General features: G+C 42.7%; 1 long non-coding RNA gene across 3 annotated transcripts in view; it reads left to right on the top strand.

The window, feature by feature from the left end:
• LOC139037084 (uncharacterized) overlaps nt 1-18110 on the top strand; it is a 486748-nt gene that overhangs the window by 27813 nt on the left and 440825 nt on the right. For all 3 annotated transcript variants that reach the window (XR_011489880.1, XR_011489883.1, XR_011489881.1), the window contains exon 2: nt 11114-11173. This is a non-coding gene — a long non-coding RNA (uncharacterized lncRNA). The remainder of the gene's footprint in view (nt 1-11113; nt 11174-18110) is intronic.

Raw genomic sequence — 18110 nt, 5'->3', positions numbered from 1 at the left:
AGAGAGTGATTCATATATTCTGAGAAATGAGGGCTCCTCTCTCTCTCCTCACTCTCTGTTTTTCTCTCTTTTTCCCTTCCTTAACTTTCAAGCAGTGCCCTGCAGCCTGCAAACTGCCTACAGAAGTGCCTCCATACTGCCACTGTTGCAAGTGTCTGAATAAACGATCAACCCCCGGACCTGGTTTTTCTGCCACTTTGCTGAGGATAGTTTTCTCCCAAGGGGGGTCCCAAATCCTTCAGGCTATTCACAGCCCCCAGGGTGTGACAGGTCCTTTAGTTCTTGGGTTTCCTCCTCTTTTCTCCAATCGTCTCCCCACCCCAGCTCCTTTCCTTCCATTATATTTTCTTCCCACCTGTACTTGTTCTCAGACATTCCTGCACCTATAAAATGGAGAATCACAACCCCCCACCCTACCCCTCCTTGCAACACCAGTCCACGCAATGGAGGTGCGTGGGGTGGGGACTTGGTCTGCCTCATCTCACTCACTCATTCACAAGCTTCTTTTCTGCTCAGCCAAGTTGCTGGAAAGATTTTCCAACCTGACCAAGAGTTTCCTCTCAATCTCTGATTGTCTAATTAAAACCAGTGTAGGCTATCCCTAGCCCCTGTGATTGGATGACACGAGTCAGAGAACTTATATTCAGACTCAGAGTTACCAGGAAGCCATCTGGATAAGCAGCAGGTGGTCAGGGACACTGTCCATGGGCTGCATCAGTGCTGAGTGTCGATGAGCACTGGTGAGTTTCAAAGTACTGAATTAGGGCTGGTAGTAGTAACTCTCATTTCCCCACTAGCCACTCCCATCCTAACTTGAATCATTTCATCCTCTGACAGGATGGAAAACAAACTGCTCATTAGAAGGATTTTGGTTGCAAATAGCGAAAATTCTGATTCAACCTTGCTCGAACCAATTGAACATTTATTGTAGAACATAACAGTGAATCCGTAAGAAGGACAAGCTTCAGACTTGAGTGACTCAGTGGCTCAGAAATATCAACAAGGAGCCAGGTCGTCTCCATATCTGCGATATATAACCCATACATTGTTTCATCTTTGGACTAAGGAACAGTGAGCGATTTGAACCATAATTAGGAAAAAGTCAAAGCAGAGGTTTTCAATCAGTTATGTTTTGAGTCCTCAGGCTGTAAAAATCAGTGAAGTCAGGGGAGAGGAAAGACATGTTTAAAGATAATGCTGTGTGCTTGGAATTCTCCACAGATACTTTTAATTATTGACCAGAAAATAGTCACATGGCCACACCTAGCTGCAGGGGAGACTAAAATTTCTACTACTGTGGCTACTGGGAGATGGCTAGATGTCTCTGTCCCAAAGATTAAATCAGTGAGAGTTTGTAAAGCAATTAGCACGTGGCTTGTACAGAGCAGACACTCAGTGTGACTATTGTTTCTACCTCTTAGTTAACATCAGGGGCAGACAGAGAATCAAAGGGAGGATGGGGTGAGGGTGGGAAGTGAGCCCTGTGCTACTTGCTCAAAAATTGTTTTATTGAAGTCTAGCTGATTTACGGTATTGTGTTCATTTCTACTATATAGCAAAGTGACTCAGTTACATGTATACATTCTTTTCAATATTCTTTTCCGCTATGGTTTATCTTAGGATACTGAATACAGTTCCCTGTGCTATACAGTAGGACTTCTTTGTTTATCCATTGTATGTATAGTAGTTTGCATCTGCTAATTCCAAACTCCCACTCCTTCCCTCTCTCATTCCTCCCTAGCAGTCCTGGGCTATTTTGAAAGTGAGAGAAGCTTCTTCTACACTCCTTGTGAGGGAGGTATGGAAAGGAAGTAAGTTTGGCCAGAGATGGGAGGTTTACAGTTGCTCTTTTAAGTTTCTGTCTTGACAATTGGTGTTTTAGAGATACATAGTCAAAATGGAAATGTGCTAAAGCGGGCACAGGGGGAAGAAGGGTATAAATAAGACTGAAATGTGTTCCAATGTCTTAAAGAACTTTTACGTATATTTACATAGTGACCTGGGAATGTTTTTCTACTAAAAATTCTGAGAGAGAATTAGATAATATGTGTGAAAGGCTTTAAGCTCTTAGGAGGAAGGGAGCTATGCAAATCTAAAGGGTGGGCATTATTAATAACGACAGTAGTTTTAACATATGTCATGCACTTTGCCCTTCAAAAGACTGGGATTTAATGCACACAAAGCAACGTGGTGGAAACATGAGTTCCCGGTGGGGTAACCCGCCCTTTCCTAGTGATTACTGCACTTTCTTTATCTGGGGCAAAATGGAGGATTAGCGGCCACTTAGTTTTCTCACTGTTTAATCACTGGGCCAGAAACACTCCCCTTTGTTTCTTTTTATCCTCTCTGCTTCTCCTCTACCAGCGGGAAAGAGTACATGTCCCTTTAAGCCCCAATTTCCTTTTTTCCTCCTTTCAAATCCTTTGAGGAGTTCTGGCTCTTGCTAGAGGCCTAACTTCAACTAGCAAAGCCAGTATTTTCTCAGGGCTCCTGTTTTTCTTCTTTGAAAATGGAGCAATAGAGCCCGTCCCTGGTGTATGCTCAGAACTAGGACTCTGATCTTGCTGGGGGGGAGGGAAGAACTGAATCTGGAGGTAGAATAAGTGTTTCCTGCTTATTAGTGCAGTAATTTTGGGTAAGCCATGCTATGAAAGTGCTTCAGCATCCACAAAGGTCTATACACATTTTATCATCTTACAGGGCAGAGTGGGTTCCTGCTGGCCAGGCAAGTGGGGAGATACAGGAACACACTGTAATTGATCCTACTTACAAATGCCAGAGCTTGTTTCTTTCTGCAAGTGGTTTTCCCTTCTTCAGGAGTAAGGATGTTTCACAGTCATCCCTTTATTTAACCCTTCCATCAGATATTTTTTTGTGCACCTACGAAGTGTAGGGTACAGCATGGGGAACTGAGTACAACAATCCCTGGCCTAGAGGAACATGGTCACGTGGGGGAGACAGGTAACAACCAAGTGAACAGTTAGGTCTGTAATTCCAGATGGTGATGTTCTATGAAGGAACTGACAGGGCTGTGGCTGAGGACCCTGGGGTGTGGGATGAAGGGAGCTCTGCTGGCTCTTTCTAGGATGCGGTTCTCTGAGCTGGAAGGAACCCTGGGCATCATTGGTCTTTCCTCTCATCCTCGGTTGGACTTCTGTTTAAGGATCCTAGACTCAGGAGAGCTAATCTTGTTTTAGAAGAGCTGCTCTCAACACCAGGCTTCCCAGGCTCAACACCAGGCTCAAGACCATATAGATTCTGCCTGCAATGCGGGAGACCTGGGTTTGAGCCCTGGGTCAGGAAGATCCCCTGGAGGAGGGGATGCCAACTTACTCCAGTATTCTTGCCTAGAGAATCCCATGGTCAGAGGACCCTGGCGGGCTACAGTCCATAGGGTTGCAAAGAGTCGGATATAACTGGAGCAACTTAGCCCACATGCACAACCATTGTCCTATTGCCTCCTGTCTGGGGCTGAGAACATGCTGCTTCCTTGTCCTCCCTGGGACCTGCCACCTTAATGTTTCCCACCACCTGTCTCTCCCGCACAACAGAGGAGAGAGACTCCTATCTCACCAGGGAAGATTCCTGTCTCATCTTGCCTAAGCTCCACCCTCTGTAGCTACCAAGCCAGCTTCTGGGATGCCAGCTCCCAGGCCTGCAGGCTGAGTCAGTCAATGCCAGAAACAGTCATTTTGGGAGCTGCCTAGTTTTTTTTTTTTTTTTATTTTTTATCAGGAAGTTGATGAAGTCTGCTTCCTGCTCATGCTCGCCTCCCTGGGACAACTTGGCACCGTCTGAGGTGGCCCACTCAGCCCCTGCCTTCCAGGAAGCCAGCTGGGAGCTTGTTGGCGTTTATTACCTTTTTCAGCTTTAAAAACTCTGCCCACTGAAATGGACTGAGTAATAACCATGAAATAGATCCAGGCAATCACATCTGAATAGAAATAAAAGTAAAATGTTAAGTGGCAGGTGTTTACATCTTTCTTCTCTGGGGGTCTAGTTGATCCAGTTTTGGTTGGCAAAGAGGAGAAGCTCTTGAGAAGCCCTGTGGTGTTGTGAGTTGGGTGGACACCCACAATATTTGGACTCTGTTCCTAACCAGATAGAGACTTTAGGTAAATTACTTCACTTCTCTGGTCTCGTTCCCTTAGTTGTACAGTGAGGAGTATGGGCTGGATGACTTACCTAGCCCTTCCTACATCAAATAATGTAATTTCATGTAGCATTTTCAGATACAGTCATTGAAAACAATACTTTCCAGTCTCTCTCTCCCCGCCTTCGCCCCTTTCATTCCTCCTTTCTTTAAAGAAAGAGTGGCCAGGAAAGGGAAATCAAGAGGTTAGTTCTCTGCTACTGAGATACCGTGTGACTCCATGGTTTTTATAGATTGGTGACTTAAATTCTTTGTCTGAGACTGATGTATGATTTCCGCACAGCTGAAAGCCTTGCCTTGATCCTCCCAGACTGGCCTCTGGCCTTTTATGCATTGCTGTATGCTCAGTTGTAGCCCACTCTTTGTGACCCCGTGGTCTGTAGCCCTCAAGGCTCCTCTGGCCATGCAGTTTTCCAGGCAAGAATACTGGAGTGGGTTGCCATTTCCTACTCCATTGGTGGGTTCAGGAAAGTGATCCAATTATTTCCCCAGTCACCGTCAGACAAGAAGGGGAAGCCACGCATCAGTGGGCAGGCCAGACTGGTGGCCGGAATTGGAACTGTTGGCATCTGTGTAGCTGGCACATGTGCCTAACACCATCTTCTTCAAAATGCTTTTCCAGCTCTGTCCTGCTCTGTGTCTGGAAGAAGGGAGCAGGAGGGAGGGAGGGCCCTTATTTGTGCTCTCCGGGGCCTTGGCAGCTGGTCTAGTCCAGGACTGTGCCTTCCCACACTCTGGCCTTCACAGCACTCTGGAAACACTGTCCTACTGCTGATCCCTTCAGTTCCAGGGATTAATTCATGCGATGGCTTTCTGCTGGGTGCATTTCTTCTCTTAATCCTGCCCAGGTTTCTACAAATACTCCCATGTCAGGTAAATTCTGCTTCTTGTCAAGTCCCTAACTGTTATGACATCCAAAGAGTACATGAAAAGTGACCAGGAATTAAGATAGTATTCATCTGTGCTTCTCAACTATGGTTGAACTTTAAACTCTCCAGGGAAGTTTAAAAAAACACTGAGCTTGGGTTCTACTCCTAGAGATTTAGATTTAATGGTCCAGAGTGGAACCTAGGATTGATATGTTTAAAATATGTACAGCCTGAGTATGAATCAAACAATACCATTGGTTGGTATTAATTGTTGGGGCTGGGGAAATCGATATCATTTCCCTGAGAATCAAAATTATTTCCTTTGTTACAGATGTTCACTCTTTTTCTTTTCAAGTTTTTATGATATACAATTTCATACCTCCACAAAAGTCGGGGAGGAGAGCAGTCAGTATGCATGTACCCATCACCCAGATTCATCAATTATCAAGTCATGGCCCATATGATGTATCATTTTAGTTGTACCATTTTATGTATTGTATGTGTGTGTTTAAAGATGACTGCTTGTTTTTTGCACATTTTTGAGTCTTTGTCTTTTTATTGTTGATTTGTGGAAATTATTTACATGTGCTAAATACAAAATTTTTTTTGTTGTTATTTGATCACATATGTATGCTGAAAATAGTTTTTCCCAGTCAATGACTTGTCTTCTTTTTCTCAGTAGTGTCTTTTGATGAACAGACATTTTAAAGTCTTGATGAGGTTTTAATTTATCAATTTCTTTCTCTTATAACATGAATTTTTATGTCTGGTCCCAGAAGACTTTGCCAACCCTGAAACCATGAAGGTATTTTTCTGATTTCTTCTAGAACTATTAAATTTTGTGCTTTGCTTTTGGGTCTCTGATCCATTTTGAATTAATTTTTTTGTATGGAGTGAGATTGAGTTGAGGTTCATTTTTTTCTATCTGGATATCTATTTGTTCTAGCAACATGAAAAAAAAAAAAAGATCCTCTTCACCTTCTAAATTGGCTTGGTAAAATTCATCTGTTGAAATCGATTTGCTTTATGTGTGTGCTTATTTCTGTATTCCTTATTCTGTTCCATTTTACCAATTTGTCTATCCCTACTCAATACCATGCTGTATTTATTACTATGGCAAGGATAGCAAAGAGATCAAATCAGTCAGTCCTAAAGGAAATCAACCCTGAATGTTCATTGGAAGGACTGAAGTTGAACAACAACAGCTTTATTGTTGTTGTTTAGTAGCTAAGGGTGTCCAATTCTTTTGCTTCCCCATATACTGCAGTGCACCAGACTCCTCTGTCCATGGGATTTTGCAGGCAAGAATATTGGAATGGGTTGCCATTCCCTTCTCCAGGGGATCTTCCTGACCCAGGGTTTGAACCCAAATCTCCTGCATTGCAGGCGGTTTCTTTACCACTGAGCCACCAGTGAAGCCCTTAGCAGCATTTCTGGCCTCTATTTACCAGATGTTGGTAGCAACTGTCACCCCTTGTGATAATCAGAAATGCTCCAGACATTGCCAAATGTTTTCTGGGGTCAAAATTGCTACGAGTTGAGAACCACTGTCCTAAGGTATTAGGGATAAGCTATCAAATGACTGCATTTTAAAGCTCTTTGAAACACTTCCTTTCTGTGTGGTTATGTCATCAACCTGGTACATACTCAGATCCATTTGGTTAATTTTGCTTTGGAATCTTAACTTTGCTTTAATTTTTAATGTGTTTTATAATTGTATAAAATATTTATATGGTTTTGAAGTCAAATGTATAAAACAAACTATAGTTGCAGAAATCTAGCTGCTAATTCTATATCTTCCACCTAGGTTTTTACCTACTGTGATTTTATTTTTATTTTATTTTTTCATTTATTTTTATTAGTTGGAGGCTAATTACTTTACAATATTGTAGTGGTTTTTGTCATACATTGACATGAATCAGCCATGGATTTACCATGAAGAAAAAGTTTGTTTCATTCCTCAGCTGTAGGTTTGTTTGTTTCTTTCTCAGTCTTATTCTCCTTCCCTCCCTTCCTCCCTTCTCCTTGTATTCCTTTTCTTCACCACTCTTCCTTCTTTGATTATTTTCCCTTTCAGTTTTATTATTCAGCTTTATTGAGATATAACTGACATACAGCACTTATCTGTTTAAAGTGTATAGCATAATGATTTGACTTACATACACTATGAAGTGATCACTGCAATGATCACTTAGTGAATGATCAGTTTAGTGAATGTACCTCATCTCATAATTACAAAAGAAAAAGAAAAAAATATTTTTCTTTATGAGGCACATTCTTAGAATTTACTTAACCATTTTCATATATAACATGCAGCAATGTTAATTATATTTATCATGTTGTATGTTATATCTCTAGTACTTATTTATCTTATAACTGGAAGTTTGTAACTTTTGACCGTCTTCATTCTATTCTCCCTCCCCCTACCCCCTACCTCTAGAACCATAAATCTGTTCTCTTTTTGTCTGAGTTTGTTTTAAAGTATAATCTACCTACAACACTATATTAGTTCTTGGCGCACAATATAGTGTTTTGATATTTCTATACATCTTAAAATGATCACCATTTTTTTTAATGTAAAAAGTCCACTCTTTAAAAAAATTTTTAATTAGAGGATAATTACTTTACAATATTGTGATGGCTTCTGTCATACATCAAGATGAACTGGCCACAGGTATACATATGTACCCCACCCATGTCCTGAACCCCTCTCCCCCTTCCCTCCCCACCCCATCCCTCTAGGTTGCCACAGAGCCCTGGGCTTTGGGTTCCCTGTATATATCAAATGCCTGCTGGCTATCTATTTTACATATGGTAATGTATATGCTTCAATGTTACTCTCTCAAATCATCCCACCCTCTCACTTCCCCCACCGTGTCCAAAAGCCTGTTCTTTATGTCGTTGTCTCCTTGCTGCCCTGAAAATCCTTACTATCTTTCTAGATTCCATATATATGCATTAATGTATTTGTCTTTCTGACTTACTTCACCCTGTATAACAGGAAAAGGGCCACTCTTAACAAGACAAGGAAGGGGATGGGCGTGTCACCCAGGGTACATCCAGTACAACATATGCCCACCTGGAGTGTGTGTGTGTGTGTATCTGGGTGTGTGTGTATGCCAACCTAGAGTGTGTGTGTGTATCTGGGTGTGTGAGTTTGAGTGACTTGACGCACACTGTGCAGACTCTCTAGTTACCCCCCTCATTTTGTCAGCAGTTGTCTATATCACTCAGGGTTCCAGTAGGAAACACATGCCTGGCAAATGGGGTAACTGAGAAGACCTTAGTGGAAGCACTACTTGTAGTGGTGTGGGCAGAGTTAAGGGAAACCAATAAGGGATGGGGCATCGTGCCAGGACAAGGAGCCTAGGCGCCATTCCAGGTGTGGCCTGAGAGCATGGAAGGCAGTGGCTGTGGGAGCCTGGAGAAGGTGACTTTACGGAGACGGTTGCCTTTGTTAGTTGTGCGCACCCAGCTCAGCTGACTTGGTAGGGAGGGATTTTAAAGGTAGGTAGGTAGCTAGATGATTTTAAAAATCTGATTTTCCTTTCTTCCTTCCTTGTAATACCCAAATGGTGCTTCTTAATGTCTGGATCTAACCACAGCCAAAGGGCAAGGGAATGCACTGATACAGCATATACTTAACCTCCGGCTGCAAAGAGGCGGATGGAGAAAGGTAGAGAGTAGATTTGAATGGTAAATAGGAAATAATCAGCACATTATTTGTTTCAACTGCTTGTATTGAGGAAGGAAATCAGCATCCATCCGCTGGGCTCAGCGCCAGACACTTTACTTATCCCATTCCTGTAATATTGATACACTGTTCCTTGTTCCTATGCCTCAGGGGGAGAAGTGGGATTCAAAATCTGTGCCATCTCATTTCACAGCTGTTCTGTGCATTCCACCATGATGACCCTAGTAACACATGCTTGGGGAGCCAAACGGGGAAGGAGAACGTCTGCTGCCTTCTGTGAACATCCTGTCCTGCAGCAGAGAATGAAAACAATAGGAAAGAGGTGGCTTACTCGAGGAAGATGTCTTCTGTGCATTAAGGGACAGCATAGGGCTGATAAAAACTTGCTTGCAAAAAAGGAGAACTGGAGAAAAGGGCAATTGGGTGCTTATCAATGGTTAGCATGTTCATCACAGTCTGTCTTTGGGAAGCGAATCATTTCCTGGGCCTTTTTTCATGGGTTCTTGCCTGGTATTCATGGAGCCTTGGGGATCTATGCATGGAAACATGTTCCAATATAATTGGTTCCTTTGTGATGTGATGTAGTTTATTTGTGCACTTATAGACTTTATGACTGATGCAGACATCCCACCATATGAAAGATTAATAACCCCAATGTGACAACGAATTCAACGTTAGTTAGTGATAGAGGACTTCAATGCTAAGGGGAATATGATTAGAAGCCTTGCATCCCTTGTATAGGGTGTGCTCAGTCATGTCCGACTCTTTGAGACTTTATGGACTATAGTCCACCAGGCTCCTCTCTCCATGGGATTCTCCAGCCAAGAATACTGGAGTGGGTTGCCATTCCCTTCTCCAGGGGATCTTCCTGACCATGGGATTGAACTTGTGTCTCCTGCATCTGGCCACAACCCAGAGACAGATTTCCTCCTCTGTAAAATGATGTGGGCAGGTTCCTTGGGTGCCTAAGGTTCATTCTGGCTATGACACTGAATCTATGAAGCTGAAAGTGAAAAATGTGAACATGAAGATAAGACAGAACACACTGTTGGTTGGTTTGAGGGAATAATAACGAGATTTTACCACAGATAAAAATTTACATTTATTAAATTAACTTACTTACCATTGCTAAATGAAAAAGGAACTATTGTTTTCCTGAAGACTGAACACAATATCTGACTAATTCATGTGGATAGGAAAGGTGCTTTGTAATTTTTTAGTATGCCCACTCGGTGGCGCAATTGCTCCACATTGTTAGTAAAAACTAGTCTGCATTTTTAGCTGAAGTAGGTTTTCAGGGAGGCTGCTGAACCTGCAGCTCCTTAAGGAGAAATATACAGTGGTCATAACCAGGAAGGACTTCAAGAATTATCTAATTCAATCCCTTTTATTTTAATTGCACTATTTTATTTTATTTAATTTATGTGGCATATAAATATATTTTAACTGTAAGAGAATTAAGTTTTATACTGATATATGCCCCTCTTCCCCTGCTCCTTCTTGGAGGTATGCTCATACCCTACCCCAGAGAAAACTCATCGTTAACCCTTTGGGGTATTTCTTTAAGGTCCCTCTTTTGTACTATACACAGAGGTATATGTGCAGTCTTTTCTTAATGAACATTCATGCAACATCCTGCTTTTGCAAATGAAGAAAGACACAGTGTAGGTTTGGAGCCAATATTGTTTTGTGGGAAGAGCCTGTGCTTTAAAGTCACACAGACTTCTTAGGTTTTATATTTTGATCTTGCAACTCTTAATAGTTAACCAACCTTGGCCAGGCTATTTAGCTCTCAGTTTAGGCCCTCATCTTGCAAGCTGTTCAGGTGGACTAAAAATGATGAATACATACAAATGCTCCTAGCTCAGCTGGCCTGGATGTGAGTATTAGTTTCCTTCCCTATCACTCTGTGCCATGTTCACACAACTCAATAGTGAAGAGCACAGCTTTCTCCATCCTTTGAAGGATGTGAATACGTGGGTACATGTATAATCATCAGTTCAGTTGCTCAGTCGCGTCTGACTCTTTGTGACCTCATGGACTGCAGCATGTGTATACAGCTTAATGACCTGATGACCTATCCATAGGAATCCTGCTGTTGCCAAAGCCTTCCCTGGTCACTGTGTCACTCTTCTATCCAGGTTTGGGGAAAAACTGTATTTGAGGGGTGGAGGGAAACGCCAAGGGTGCAGAATGGCACAGGAATTCAGAAAGGCTCAATTGACTGGGGTTCAAGTTCAGATTCAGCTCAGGTCTGTAATGTGTAAAACTCCTAATGTTCTCTGGGCTCAAGTTTCTTTATCTTTAAAATCAGAAAGATGAATCTGGACCCTATTACTAGTGAAGGTAAATAACCCACATAGCCCATGATGCTTTCCTTTTTACCTTGTTTTCCAGAAAGCTTGGAGCTGGATTGAATGTGAATTGAAACCATTTTCCTTGCCCCCAGATTTCCAGGTAAGTACCTTCTGTTGCATAGCTCTATGTTGGTTATTGTTTTAATGTGTGAATTGTAGATCAGTAAAGGCAACGATGAGGAAACGGTGAGGAGATGAGCTGGACTTCCTGCTAATGCAGGCGTGTGGGGGGTCAGGCTTTGTCCCTTGGGATACCATGGGCAGGCAGGGATTCTTACCTCCTTTTAAAATATTTCTCTCTTGGTTTTGCATAACAATTCCTGATATTTCATTTGGCCATTTTAGAAAATCTTTTCAGATAAGTTTGAAAATAGTCATTTAAAAATAAGATCTCAGGGACTTTCCTGGTGGTCCAGTGGCTAAGACTCTGTGCTCCCAATGCAGGGGGCCTGGGTTCGATCTCCGATTAGGGAACTAGGTCCCACATGCTGCAACTAAAAGTTCACGTGCCACAACTAAAGATCCTGCAGGCTTCACTGATCAAAGATCTCACCTGCTGCAGCTAAGATCCAGCATAGCCAAATAAATAAATACTAAATAAATAAATAAGATCACAGATCTTACTTGAAACTCACAACAGTCTCTCTCTGAGACTTGATCACAAAGCATCAGGCACACAGGGACATTAGCTGAACTGTGTTTTATAAAAACAGCACAACCTTAGAAACATTAAAGAAGGAAGCCTAGAATAACAATGTATCTGTTTCAGTTAAGAAAGTCCTGAAAAATGAAGTGGGCTTTAGAGGAAACTAGATCAGGCAGCACAGGTCTTGAGGGCAACTTTGCCGGGTGATGGGTTTGTTTCATCCCCAGGTAGACTGAGCCCCATCAGATGGGTCCACACGCGCCCTGTCTCTTTCTGGTTCTGAGCTGTTCTCTAAGTGACAGCTCTTTCCCCTGCGAATATGAGTCTCACTTACGGCCACCACATGGTTCTCCTCAGGAGGACAGAGGGGCTGTGGAACCCACTTTGGAGATCAGAATCTGTGTAGTTGTGGCCCCTTGTTCTGCTCCTGTCCCTAAACTGGGAAAGGTCTCTTCTCCTTGGTTCATTTTCTGCCTAAATTGACCAAAGAATCTATCGAGGTTCCTGGGGTGGGGTCTTGGAGCTCCCCAAAGGGACCACCTCAGGGCCTCCCCGGGTCCCTGATTGTAGGACTCCTGGATGGTGCTTCTGAGATACAGAAGGATCTGTTCTGCAATTAAGGATAAAGGAGGAAGACAGAGACTTCAGAGCAAATCTTTCAACCGCTCTGCAAAGCAACTGCATTACTGTGAATTCTGGAATGAGCTTGCTGTGGGTGAACAGGAATGGCCGTTGCCAGTTTGCAGGTTTTCTCTCATTCCAGGCAGGTGAGGGAGGCGGGGGAAGCAGCTGCAGGCTTTGGGGTTTAAACAAGTCACCTGTTCTGATGTAAAGGTTGAGTTTTCAATGAAGAGGAGATGGGTGTTTTGATGACACAAGAAGAACTATGGGAAAATTCCTTTATAGCCCAGTAGAAGGGATGGGAAATAAGCTTGCTGGCCTCCCTTGACGAGCTTCTGTTTCTTTTCCTGAGTTAAAGACAGGCACAGGCTACAGTCAAGGCTGTGAGCTATGCTACTACTAATTTCAATTAAATAGAATTTCTTCTCATTTCTATATGAATTGCTATTGATGATATTTTTCAGCATCTTCCTTGCCAGTGGTCTCCCATTGGAGAGTCTTGTCTAAGTAGAACTGTACCTAAGCCATTCAGGCCCAAGCTGCCTAGCATTAAGCAGAAGAAAGCCTGCTTGCAATAGCAGTGTTTCAATGGTTGCTATCTTGCCTCCTCAGGAAACTGGAAAGCTTTTTCAAAACGCGAAGTCAGCTAAGTTGGTGCAGTGTTGAATCCGATTAAGAAAGCTTTGCTTTTCCATTCTGTCTTTTAGTGAAATGATTTTCAAAATCTTAACAGTTTCACTGCCAAAGGAGAAGGAACAAAGCCGAAGCTGACGGGGAACCAAATAATTTTCCAGAAACAGGGGCTATTTTCACAATGAAAGGGAAGATCAGTTTTGAATTGCTGCCCTGGGGACAACGTGGTGCTGTAGACTTGGGCTTCAGGGCTTCCAGTGTGGTGTGCAGAGGACCCTGGCACTTGGAAGGAGCCAGATGTTCTGCAAGGTCCACTCAGCTTGGCTAAACTTGTCAGTCCCGCACAGGGCTTCTTCCCTATGACTGCAGACCTCTGACCTGCTTTTCTTAGAGTGCTTTAGAAAACCTTCAACCGTAAATTATTTCTCTGCCCCTTTGCGAGGTCAATCTTCTCCCAGGTCAATCTTCTCCCAGCCTCTCGCCAGGGTTCTAACCCAGGAATGTCTTTCTCAAGGACCTGGGAGTCACCCCTTTGAAATGAATCATCAGGAAACTTGGCCATGATTATCTCCCAGTCTGTGTGGGCAGGTAGGAATCTTAGCTTCCATAGGCACCAATTAGCAAACACAGATGGATGGCCTGATCACATTGACCAAACTCCCTGCTAACTTCCTCTAGTACTTTTCCACCAGCTCATCCCAGCACTTAGCAACTCTCCTGCTTGCCTCTTTGCTCAGCCTCTCTCCCCTCTTGCTGCCAGAGTCTTCAGTAAAATCTTCCTTGCCTGTTTAACTCTGTCTAGTGCAATTTTCTTTGGCACTGTTTAATCTAAACCCTCTTTCTGAGACTCTGGAGTCAGGGCCACTCTCTGTGGCAGAACCTCTTCTTATCAGACGGAACTGCCCTGGGAGATGCCCCTCCCCCTACTCTCATTTCCGGTTGGAAGAACTTCCTTCCGGTCCCTCTGGTTGCCCTCTGTAATCCGAAAGGTGCTCACGTCAGTACTTCCTTACCAGAGAGGACGCGGGGAAAGGAAAAGAAAGCCAGTACTTGGCGGCTCCTTGGGTCTGTTCTCGTTTTCCACAGTGGTCTGTTTTGTAATTTTCTTAAAAAAAAAAAAAAAATCCTCTTTTAGGGAATTTGCTGGCAGTCCAGTGGTTAGGACTCAGTGCCAGGGTATGGGGTTTAATTTCTGGTGGGGGAACTAAAATCCCACAAGCCATGAGGTGTGGCCAAAAATATTTGTAATTCTTGGATGGGGAATAAATTAGAAATGCTGTGCACATTGGTGAGGGAGAGCATCCCTTGAGTGGCTGTGTTGGGATGCGAGGAATGAGTATTTTGCTGGCTTTACTGAGAGAAACGTGTGGGCCACATGGGGTCCACCTCCCACTGAGCGAGGTGCTGTAGCGCCTGGACTCAGGAGTCTGCCTACCTGGGCTGATTCTCCCCTCCACTATTTGATGTGTGACCATGGGCCAGTTGCCCACATAGTGCCCCGTGCCTCAGTTTCTTCACCTATAAAATCTGGGCCCATTCTCGGGTTGTCATGAGATTTGCATGCTCACTTGTGAAATGCTTGGTACAGTGTACAGCACAGAGTAAACTTCCAATGAATGCTTAGGCATAATCATTGCAATACGCACATTATTTTTTTCCCCCGAAAGGAAGCACATGCAGTTGTTACCAAATAATCTTTGGGGAGAAACAGAGTAGGGAAGGAGATACTGCCTTTTGATTTTGTACTTTATTGTACTGTTTCAACTTTTTAACCCTTTACTTCTTTTATTTAAAAATTTCAATTAACTACACATATTTATGTTTTTGGTAAATTAAGTGAAATAGCCCATTGATAGTATGGGAAGAAATACTGGTCTAGAAACAGGGCTTCCTTAAATCTATGCCATTTCAGAGTAAACTTTAGAAATTTAAAATTTTAAAAAATGAAAAGTAAACATGTGAAACAAATGCTAGTTATTGCAAGTCACTTCTCTTAAGTCCCTTTGATTTGATTGACTTAAATTTACATAGTAATCCAATAGCATCACCGCTGGGAAAATACTTAATGTGTTTCAGAGGTGAACTGCCATGCCTAGTGGCACCATGATGTATTTTCGGGTGGAGGAAAAAAATGTATTGTTTCAAACCTGATAACAGAATTTCTGCCAGAGTGGGATTGGCCTTTAGGAAAATTTACTGTTATCTTCATTAGATATGAGGGGATGCTTCCCTCTGCCTTCCTGTACCCACTGGCTGAATCAGAAACCAAAAGAAATGGAAACCCCCTTTTTTTTCAGAAGCTGGAACCATGTTAGGTTCCCACAGGCAGCTGAGAAAGGAGGGGGTGAGGTGCTCAGAATAGAGAAAAGCAAGAAAGTTGACCAGAGAGAGGTTCTTGGAGGAATGGTCAAGGGCAACTTTGGAATGAGGATGTGTTTTCTTTTTTAAACACATATTTATTTGCTTGCACCAGGTCGTAGTTGTGGCATGCAGGATCTTTTTTTTTCTCTTTTTTTGTATTTATTTTTATTAGTTGGAGGCTAATTACTTTACAATATTGTAGTGGTTTTTGTCATACATCATGGAATATTACTCAGCCATTAAAAATAATTCATTTGAATCAGTTCTAATGAGATGGATGAAACTCTGTGTAATGGAGCCCATTATACAGAGTGAACTAAGCCAGAAAGATAAAGACCAGTACAGTATACTAATGCATATATATGGAATTTAGAAAGATGGTAACGATAACCCTATATGCAAAACAGAAAAAGAGACACAGATGCATGCAGGATCTTTGATCTTCATTGCAGTACTTGGAATCTTTAGTTTGGCGTGAGAGCTCTTAGTTGCAGCATGTGGGATCTAGTTCCCCAGCCAGGGATCAAACCTGCGTGCAGGAGTGTGGAGTCTTTCTTGGACCACCAAGGAAGTCCCTGGAATGAGGGTGTCTGATTTGAAGTTATCTGCTATTCAGGGGTGTCCCCCACAATCACTGTTTCATTTAACTGCTCTTGTATAAGGGTTTTGGGGAAACGAAGGAAAGAAACTAGGGAGGAAAGAAAGGAATAGCCTTAAGAGGTCTGACTCAACTGAGATAATTATTTAGGCGGGTGGAAAAATTCAAACCTAGAGGAAGTAATGAAACCTCTTTGAGAGATATTGGGAGTGTTTGGTTTCCCACTGTGTGGGGACAAGGAGGGTGTAGCCATTTCTTCTAGTAGCATGGCAGAAACTTTCAATTGTCCCCCAACATCTGTTTTTGCTTTTAACCTAGAACTCCCTTAGTGTCATTACGGCATGTGACAACCCTACTCAAGACTACATTTGTTTTGCAGCTGGATGAGTCCCATTGACCAGGCTTCTTGCCAATGGAAGAGAAACAGAATGTGCAAACATGTAATTTCCATCTTACTCCCTTGATGGAAAATGACTTATCTCTCATCTCCTCTTTTCCTCCTCCCATGACCTAGAACGTGGAAGTAGCAGTAAGTCCATTTGACCACAAAGATAAGAACAGTGTCTAAGAGTCTTGTCATAGCCTATGATTGCAGAACCTCTCTCAAGTTTCTGATTCAGTAGGTGGGGGCATGAGGATTTACAATTCTAACAAGCTCTTGGGTGATGCTGATATTGCTGGTCCAGGGGCCACAGAGGATGGGGGAACAACAAAGTAGGAGCGTGGGTCGCTGATGTTCTTGTGGAGCAGAGTCACCTTAGCCACCTTGTTATGTCTGGACTGTTACTATAAGTGTGGAGTGAGCTTCTGCCTTTTTAGAGCCACAGTGTTTTGGAATCTCTCCCTTTTTAAAGCAGTTGAACTCGTATCTTAATACAAATATTATGGGTAAGGGTTATGTTGTATGGCTGGAGGACTTGGGGATACTGGACTCCTGGCTCTTAAGTTCAACATGGGTGATTTTTATTTGGAAAAGTAATAAAGGTAATTACTTGTTTAATGACATAATGACTTCTTTTATGAGAGTATAACAGGTAGGCAGTGAACTGAAAACATTCTTTCCACATCTGCATCATTGCTTATTTTCTTGCCTTGGGAAAAATCTAAACCCTTGTATGCCCTTGTGTTCTCATTTAAGTAGGGCATGCAGTTTCAGTGCTGTTGTTCAAAGAGGGTTACATTGTCTTAGAAGTCATTGGAAAGTCAAGCATTTCCTTTTATGTACTTGTTAACATGAACATAGGGATAATGGTTCAGTTCAGTTCAGTCACTCAGTTATGTCTGACTCTTTGTGACTCCATGGACTGCAGCATGCCAGGCTTCCCTGTCCATCACCAAATCCTAGAGCTTGCTCAAACTCATGTCCATTGAGTTGGTGATGCCATCCAACCATCTCATCCCCTGTCATCCCCTTCTCCTTCTGTCTTCAATCTTTCCCAGCATCTGGGTCTTTCCGATGAGTCGGTTCATCAGGTGACCAAAGTATTGGTAGCAATTATAATGACCTTTACTGAATGCTTGCTAGTATCAGGTACTATGTACTCTGTATGCGTAATGTCATTTACTCTTACAGTAACCCTATGAGGAAGCATGACTATAATCTCCATTTTGCAGATGAAATTGAGGCTTGTGCTATCTGTGTGTGTGTGTGCTTAGCTGGTCAGTCGTGTTCAACTCTTTGTGGCCCAGTGGACTGCAGCCCGCTAGCCTCCTCTGTCCTTGGAATTTTCCAGGCAAGAATACTGGAGTGGGTTGCTGTTCTCTGCTCGAGGGGATTTTCTTGACCCAGGGATCAAATGCATGTCTCTTGCAAGGGCTCAAATAACAGGTCAGATTCTATTCCAGGTTTGCCAGATACTAAAGTCCATGAGCTTAACCTTGGCAATATTCTCTCCCTCCCTGGCGAAAGACTATTCTCAGATGGTTTTCAGACTCAGTGCATCAGGCCTAACAGTCGTTAGCAATTGGGTTCTAGTTAGTGTATATATATTTTCAAATGCAGATACTTTATTATTTCTTCTTTGAGCAGTGGCACCTATCTTGCATAGACTGCTCCGGCTTTAGGAAACTGCTGTGGGAACTATTAGGTGGAAGTGAGAAAAGGGCATGGAGTTTAAATAAATGTATATGTATGAATGATTCACTTTGCAGCATAGTAGAGAGTAACACAACATTGTA

This window comes from Odocoileus virginianus, chromosome 2, assembly GCF_023699985.2.
Source record: "Odocoileus virginianus isolate 20LAN1187 ecotype Illinois chromosome 2, Ovbor_1.2, whole genome shotgun sequence".
Taxonomy (NCBI): Eukaryota; Metazoa; Chordata; class Mammalia; order Artiodactyla; family Cervidae; genus Odocoileus; species Odocoileus virginianus.
This window is presented reverse-complemented; position numbering and strand designations above follow the sequence as displayed.